The sequence below is a fragment of the Chrysochloris asiatica genome, unplaced genomic scaffold (genome assembly GCF_000296735.1).
Source record: "Chrysochloris asiatica unplaced genomic scaffold, ChrAsi1.0 scaffold00002, whole genome shotgun sequence".
Taxonomy (NCBI): Eukaryota; Metazoa; Chordata; class Mammalia; order Afrosoricida; family Chrysochloridae; genus Chrysochloris; species Chrysochloris asiatica.
Window position 1 is genome coordinate 13,056,459 of NW_006408520.1, and position 9,068 is coordinate 13,065,526.

Consider the following 9,068-nt stretch of genomic DNA (forward strand, 5'->3'; position numbering starts at 1 on the left):
GGTCTGCATCTTTTTCACTGACCCTCCACTTTACCAAGAGTTATGTCCTTCTCCAGGGACTGGTCCCTTTTGATAATATGTCCAAAGAATAAGAGATGATCCTGGCTTCCAAGGAGCATTTCGGCTATACTTCTTACAACACAGATTGATTTGTTCTTTTGGCAGTCTATGGTACTTTCAATATTCTCCTCCATCACCATAACTCAAATGCAACAATTATTCTATGATCTTTTTTTATTGTCCAACTTTCACATGCATATGAGGTTATTGAAAACAGCACGGCTTGAGTCAGATGCACCTTAGTCCTCTGACTGACATTTTGACAGGTTGTTAATGAGTTTTCCTCCTATCTTGATGCCACATTTTCTTCATATGATCCACCTTCTCAGATATTTGTTCAGCATAAAAATTGAATAAGCATGGTGAAAGAATACAATCCTTGCACATATCTTTCCTGATTTTAAACTATTCAGTGTCTTGTTTTCTGTTCAAACAACTGCTTATTGGTCTATGTACAGGTTCCTCATGAGCACAAGTGTTCCAGAATACTCACAGTGCACAATGTTATCCATAGCTTGTTATGGTCCACACAATTGAAAGGCTTTCCACAGTCAATAAAGCACAAGTTAACATATTTCTGGTATTCTCTGCTTTCATCCAAGATCCATTTGACATCAACATTGGTAACCCTCATTCCACGTCCTTTTCTGAATCTGGCTTGGACCTCTGGAAGTTGCCAGTCAATGTACTGTTGCAGCAATTTTTTAATTATCTTTAGCAAAATTTTACTTGCATGCAGTATTAATAATAATGTCTGATGAGTCTACATTCCATTGGGTACTTTCTCTTTGGAATGGTCACAAAAGTGGATCTCTTCCAATCAATAGGCCAGGTAACTATCGTCCAAATTTTTTGGCATGGTTGAGTGAGTAGCATCCAGTACTACATCAGTTTGTTGAAAGATTTCAGTTTGTGTTCCATCAATTCCCAGATTCTTGTTCTTTGCAAGTGACTTCAGTGGACTTCTTCCTTCAGTATCATTGGCTCTTGTTTATATGCTACCTCTTGAAATGGTTGCATATCGGCCATTTCTTTTTGGTACAGTGACTCTGTATATTCCTTCCATTTTTTTTTTTTTTTTTTTAAGTTTTTATTGTGAATTTTTTTTTTTTTTTTTTTAAGTTTTTATTGTGAATTGAGTGATAGCTTTCATGGGAGAACACCAGTTTTACATTCATTGTTTCATTGCAATGATTACAATCTCCACCATGCATCATCATTCAACAGTATTTGCTTCTATTCCCTCTGTTGTTGTTTTTTAAGATGTACACAAAGACACTCAGAAATATATAGTCATTTAAATGACCAAAGGGCACATTCTGCAAATCTGCCTCCTGGCCACCAGCTCTCAGTCCTTCTCTTTCCATGAGTCTAGAGCCCTCAGCTGCTCTATCTCTCCATGCCTTCATCTCTGTCTCCATCTCTGGTGTCACTGCTTCTCTGGATAGGGTTCCATATTCCACTCATGCTCTCCTCCTTTGATGGTCCTAGGGCCCTCTGTTTCTGGACTGTAAGATAAACTACTCCCCTCTTTTTGTTAAAAAACATATGCCTTTACAATTGTGACAATCGCAATTAGTCATGATAACAATTACTATTGAATCATAAGAATCTTATCCCCATCTCTTTTCACAAGACCCATCTAGACAAGACAGAAACTATTCAGTGGGGATTCTACCTTCTCCCTCACCATCTGAAACTAAACTCCCTCTTGAAAACTTGTAAGCCAATCACATTGTGCCTTTATACCCCACCCCACCCCCATTTTAGGTAGCCAATGTCTAAGTTGCCCATACCTATCAACCATGTATACAGAGGGAATAGGATTGATATTTGATATGAAGACTCCTTTCCTCTCAGTTGGTATTTTGAGTTACTGCATCTATAAGTACAGGTCAAGTTCATCAAATTGAATTGAAGAAGTTGGTAGAATTCTCCAATTCATAATCACTGACTTTAGTGGTTAGTGCATAAATTTGAATAATTGTTTTATTAACTGATCTTCCTTATAGATGTATGGATATTACCCTATCACAAACAGCAAATGGTAGATTTGAACTGCCAACCTTGTGGTTCAAACCAACCTTGTGGTCCAGTGCTTATCCTACAGCGTCACATCAGGACTCCCATATAGATAGTTCTTAAATTGTATGCTTGCAACCATGTCTGACCTTCTCTGACTTCACAGGGGGAAGGATAATCAAAGTCCACATCAGCCCAGGGCTGATTCCTAGGAGGCAGAGGACAGATATATTCCCACCCTCCAATCTTCTTTACCCTATCCTAACACAAACCATTCCTCCCATGCCTCTTTCTACATCTTTACTGGGTTTGATAATCTGTTGTAATGACCATACAGGACTCACAGACAATACCCTTGATTGTGGTTTGTTGGGGAAGTTAATCGGGCACAATTCTGTACAAAAAACAACTCAGCTATCACACTTCTCTCAGGTCCTCAGCCTCTTAGCCATATGACTCCTTAGTCTCTGCCCTGCCACATCAAGTGTTACAACCTCCTTAAACTCTGTTGGCAAATGTCCTAAATGAACCCAATTCTGCAAGTTAGTCTCCTGCCCGAAGATACTCAGCTTTGCTCACTTGTTCTGAAGGCTGGGACGTGTGCTGCTCTGTCTCTCCATGCTGCTGCCACCTCTGTTGCCAACACTTCTTCCACCGCTTCTTGTCTGCTCAGGTCAAAAGGACATGCTTCACTTGTGGTTCTTCTTTCTTAATGGTTTTAGGATTGTCTGCCTTGATTCTGAGATAGTTCCTTTTAAACACAGAAGAATGGTAGAACCAATACCATATTGCATAGTTCTAACCAATCATTTGATAGGAGTCAAAAGAAGATGGGTAGAAGAGCCACATCAAGTAAATCCCCTTTACCCCAATGCTCAAGCAGAACCTTTTTCTACTAGTTAAGTTAAACCATTGTTAAGGCTTCAGGGGAAATTTTTCATTTAATATTTAAAGATTGTCTCAGTGCAAGCGTTTCATCATTTCATTCACCCTTCTGAATGGTCCAGAAAGTCTAGAGCACATAAGAATTTGAAAGTCTGTTCTACATTTCCCGCCTCATGATCAGGACTCTTGTAAGGAAACTTTGAACAAAATATTAAAAAATGACAGCCATATAACATCCAATTTTTCTGGTGTCATGACAAAGGGGGCAGTTGTTTATGAAAGCAATTGGCCACCCATGTTGTATGTTCCACCTGTTCCTAGCTCTGCTTCCTCCTGTCTCTTTCCAAGTGAAAAAGGGATCAATTGCTGTACTTTAGATGGTCACTTGCAAGCTTTTTAAGAACCTAGCCACTACACAACAAACTAGAAGGTACAACAGAAACACTAGACTTATTATGCCAATTAACTGGTTCCTAAAGTTCTTAATCTTCTAAACCCCAAACAACTCTACTGAGCTCCTTAGGAAATTTATGTATCCTTCTGCAATATCAATTTGTTATGAAAATATCTGTTTACATGCATTCCTAGAATATATTTTTAAATACAATTGCTTAGAATTAGATGGAAATTCTATAATATTGTTCTATATCCAGCTTTGATGAGTAGCATGTGGGATCTTAAAAGCTCATAAGCAGTTATATTAGGTAAAACTATTGGTCTTTCCATGTGTAGAAGAAGAAGGGTGATGAGCATTAAAGGTGCTTGGAAGCAGTTAGCCCAATGGGCTAATAGAACATGTGAACAAGACTGTCCACAACTCTGAGATCAGATGCACTAGATGGAGCCCAGTTACCTCTACCAAATACTCTGAAAGAAAATGAAAATAGTGGCAGAAAATGTGGAACAAAATTATGTGAAAAAAAAAAAAAAAAAAAGACTGAGCTCACTGATCAGAAAGAGACTGGGGGTACCTGAGACTGTGGCCCTTGACCACTGTTCAGGTCTGGAAGGAAACTCACCCTGTTGGCCCAGTTTTCAACCAGGCAGTAGATAAGTATACAGGTAAGACAACCACACTAGTAAGGTATGCTCACCATGGACTTGTCAACCATTCAAAGTCAAAAGGGCAACATTTATCTAAGGACAAAGTTGAGAAAGGATGGGAAGAAGGGTGGAATGGAAATATGAACCACAGGGAGGAAATAAGATAACGGTTGTTGCATGGAAAGGATTGCAATCATTGAGATGAAACAAAATGTATGATTTGTTAAATGTAAAACTGATAATCTTTTCTGTAAACCTTTACTCAGTTCACAATAAATACAAAGTTAAAAGAAAAGAAATTGTACACACCAGTGCTTGGCACACAGTAGAGCCTCAATAGGCTCAAACAGGCTGAAAGAGTGAAGTGAACTAATAGAATGGTTTACACAGAATGTTAGAAGTCATCTCTCTCAATTTCACATTAAAAGGTAACTTACTTGCACCATCCCTGAGCACTGGTTATTCATTGGATGAGCATTTCTATGAACAGGAACTCAAGTTTACAAAGTAAATGTAGACATATTGTTATAGTTGTTGTCATCAAGTTGGTTCTTACTCATAATAACCCTAGAAAGAATATCTGAGGAATGGCTGGTGGGTTTGAACCAACCACCATTCAATTAGCAGCCCAATGTTTATCCTACAGACCACACTAGGACCCCATGTAGACAAAGAAAATATGTAAACAATTGCTATATATGTGATGAGACGTACACACGTTATTTTCTCTGGCACACTAGCAGAGGAAAAAAATGCACACACACATTCAATGTATGAGAAAACACCAGACAAATCCAAACTGAAAGACATCCTACAAAATAATATATCGGTTTCCTCCGAGTGTCAAGATCAAGAAAGACAAGGAAAGACTATCACAGATTTGAGAAGACTGAGAAAATATTAAAACAAAATTTAATATAAATTCCTGGATATAATGCTAGAAAAGGACATTATTTGAAAAAATGATGAAATTAGAATAAGGTATACGGTTTAATAAATAGTATTGAACCCATGTCAATTCCCTGGTTGTGGTAATTGGATTATGGTTATTTTAAGGTTATGTTTAGGGAAAGCCGAGTAGGAGATAACCAAGTACTCTCTATACTATTTCTGCAAGCTTTCTGTAAACCTAAAATTACTTCCTAATAAAAAACAACTTGCAATCCCCTGTAAAACACGGCCTGATGTGCACTGTAAAATAAACACTGGACTTCTAACTAAAAAATTGGCAGTTCAAATCCTTATAGAGACCATATATGGGGTCTCTATAAGTCACAACTGACTCAAGGGCACTTAACAACAACAACAATACAACACATGCAAAGGAACCCTGGTGGCACTGTAGGATAAGCACTGGACTGCTAACCAAAAGGTTAACCATTCAAACCCAGCAGTTACTCTGTAGGAGAAAGATGAGGCTGTCTTCTCCAACAAAAAAATCACAGCCTTGGAAACCCTATGTAGGGTCTCTCTGAGTCAGAATTGACTCATACCTAGCAGTAGGAGTGGGAATAAAACTTGTATGAGTCGCTATTTACAATAGTTGAATTTTGTCAATCCATTGGTCTACTCAGTGCCATAGTGAGATACATAAAATTGAATATGGGATGCAACTATGCTATCACAACCAATCAGAAATAGCTGAATATCTATGGCTATGCAGCATATAGGATACAAACATTTTCATGACTCATTGGCTCCAACTAATCTGTCTCTTTATATAAGTCTGGGTTTGAGATATAAAACAGTTTATTATTCAGAAAAGGAAGGGTGCAGGGTGGTGCCAGCACCTGCAGTGGGCCTCCAGGTATCTTCAATCTCTTTCCAAGAACTCACTGTTCTCCCTTCTTACCTGCCAGTCTTTTAGTTGAGTTCCACTTAAATTCCCTGACACAGAATCTCTGTCACACTCCATCCATTTAGTGAAGTTCATGAAGACAGAAGGAATTTCATATTGAAGATAAGATGAGGTAGGAGAGACTCGAGGTGCACAGACTCACTCCAGGGGGAGTTTGTAGATGCAGTGTTGATTTTCTAGATCTCATAATATCAGGAAATGAAAACGCTCAGAACATCATTAAACTCTGAAGCAATATTAGCTATTTCAATTTTAATAGAATCTAGGGTAATACTGAATCTAACTAAAAGTCCTGGTGTGGTGCTTTGGGTTAATGCGCCAGACTGCAAAGCCATTTGAACTTCAAGGTCGACAGTTCAAGTTCACCAGCTGCTCCTTAGAAATCCTATACAGGGTCACTATGGGTCGGAACTGACTCGACGGCACTAAACAACAAGAAAAACATCCCAGAGTTGGTTTGAACTGCAAGGTCAATGGTTCAAACTCACCAGTTGCTCCTTGGAAATCCTATACAACATCATTATGAGTCAGAACTGACTTGACAGCAATTAACAACAACAACAATATTGCAAACAGGAGCCCTGGTGATGCAGTGATTTAAGCACCAGACTGCTAACCAAAAGGTTGGTGATTCGAACCAGTCATTTTATAGCAAAAAGATGTGGCAGTCAGCTTTGGTAAAGACTACAGTTTTGAAAACCCTATGGGCAGTTCCACTGTGTCTTTATAGGGTCACTGTGAGTCAGAACCGACTCAGTAGCAGTGGATTTGGTTTGGTTTGGGTTTGTACCATATATGTAGGAAACTGGTGGCACAGTGATAAAGCGCTTGGCTGTTAACTGAAAGGTCGGTGGTTTGAACCCACCAGTCACTCCATAGGAGAAAAAAGTGACATTCTGCTTCAGTAAAGAATTTCAACCTTGGAGACCCTCTGGAGCAATTTTATTCGTTCTTACAGGGTCATTATGAGTCTGTATCTACTCAATGGCAGTGGGGTTGTGGTGTTTGGGGTTGTTTTTGTTTTGTTTCGTTTTTTGGTTTAATTCAAACTATTGTATCTGCTGCTTCTCAGAAACCCTATAAAGGGTCGTTATGAGTCAGAACCAACTCCACTGCACTGAACAACAACAACAATTATATCTGAGCCTGGAATAAGCAAACAAAGAGTTGATCTCAGACTATTAGAATGCTGTTGTGGCACTGTACGCTAAGCACTATATTTCAAGGTTGATTTGAATCACAAGGTCAGCAGTTCAAACTAACCAGCCTCTCCTCAGAAACCCTATACAGGGTTGCTATGAGTCAGAACCAACTCAACGACACTTAACAACAATGCCATTTTATCAGAACCAACATATCTGTCAGTTTGTCATACTGTGATGGCTTTCATGTGGCTGTGATGCTGGAACTATGCCTCTAGTGTTTCAAATACCATGTTAGAAAGGTTTCAACTGAGTTTTCAGGCAAGAAAAGACTGGTTGGTTTGTGGTTGCATACTGTTAAATCAGTTCCAATTCATAGCGACCCAGTTTAGAGTTTCTAAGGCTATAAATGTTTACATGAGCAGAAAGTCTCATCTTTCTCACATGAAGTGGTTGATAGATTCTAACTACTGACTTTGCAGTTAGCAGCCCAACTAGTAATCCACTATGCTAAAAAGAATAAGTAATTCACTTCTGAGTGATTAACCCCTGAAAACCTTATGAAGAGCATCAAAACATTGTCTGATACAGTTCTGGGAGATGAGTCCCTCAGGTTAAAAAGTGTTCAGAATAAGACTGAAGGAAAGATGCCGCTTCAAAATAGAGTCAACCTTAATGATGTAAATGGAGCAAAGCTTTCTGGACCTTCATTTGCTGATGGGATACAACTCAAAATGAGAGGAAACAGCTGCAAGCATCCATTAACAAATGTAATATGGAATGTACAAAGTATGAATCTAAGAAAATTGGAAGTTGTCAAAAATGAAATGGAACATACAAAGATCGATATACTAGGCATTAGTGAGCTGAAATGGACAGATATTGCCATTTTGAGTTGGACAGTCATATGCTTTCTTATACCAGAATGACATTTCATCCTCAAAATGAACATTTCAAGATCTATGTTGAACTACAATGCTGTCTGTGATAGGATAACATCCATACACTTAAAAGGAAGACCAGTTAATACTACTATTATGCATATTTATATACCAACTAATGTGCAGGACTGCAATGTCGGTTTGAACTGCAAGGTTGGTGGTTCAAGTTCACCAGGTACTCCTTGGAAACCCTATACAGGGTCACTATGAGTTGGAACCAACTCGATGGCACTTAACAACAACAACCATAGACAGTGATAAAGAAATTGAAGAATTCTACCAACTTAGTCAATCTGAAATTAATCTAACATGCAGCCAAGATACATTGATAATTACTGGTGATTAGAATGGAAACAAAAAGGAGGGATCCATAGTTGTAAAACATGGTCTTGGTGGCAGAAATAATGCTGGAGATTGCATGATAGAATGTTGTAAGACTAAAGACTCCTTTATTACAAATACCTTTTTTCAACAATGTAAATGATGACTATACATGTGACCCTCACCAGATGGAATTCACAGGAATCAAAGTGATTCCATCTGTGAGAAGAAACAATGGAGAAGCTCAATATCATCAACCAAAACAAGGCTAAAAGCTGACTGTGGAACAGACCATCAATTACTCATATGCCAGTTCAGGCTGAAGCTGAAGAAAATCAAAACAAGTCCATGAGAGTCAAAATGAGACCTTGAATATATGCCGCCTATGTTTATAAGACCACCTGAAGAACAGATTTGGCTCACTGAACACTAATGTTCTAAGACCAGACAAGTTGTGGAATGATATCAAGAACATCATCCATGAAGAAAGCAAAAGACAGGAAAGAAGATCATTTTAAAAGACAGGAAAGAAGATCAAAGTGGATGTCAGAAGAGACTGGAATATTTATGCACAGTCACTATGAGTGGGAACCAACTCAATGAGTTCAATGTGGACAGAATATTGAATGATGCAGAAAGCATCAAAAGAAGGTGGGAGAAATACACAGAGTCACTGTGCCAAAATGAATTGAACAACATTCAACAATTTCAGGAAGTAGCATATGATCAAGAACTGATGGTATTGAAGAAAGAAATCCAAGCTACAATGAAGTTATTGGCAAAAACACAAATCTC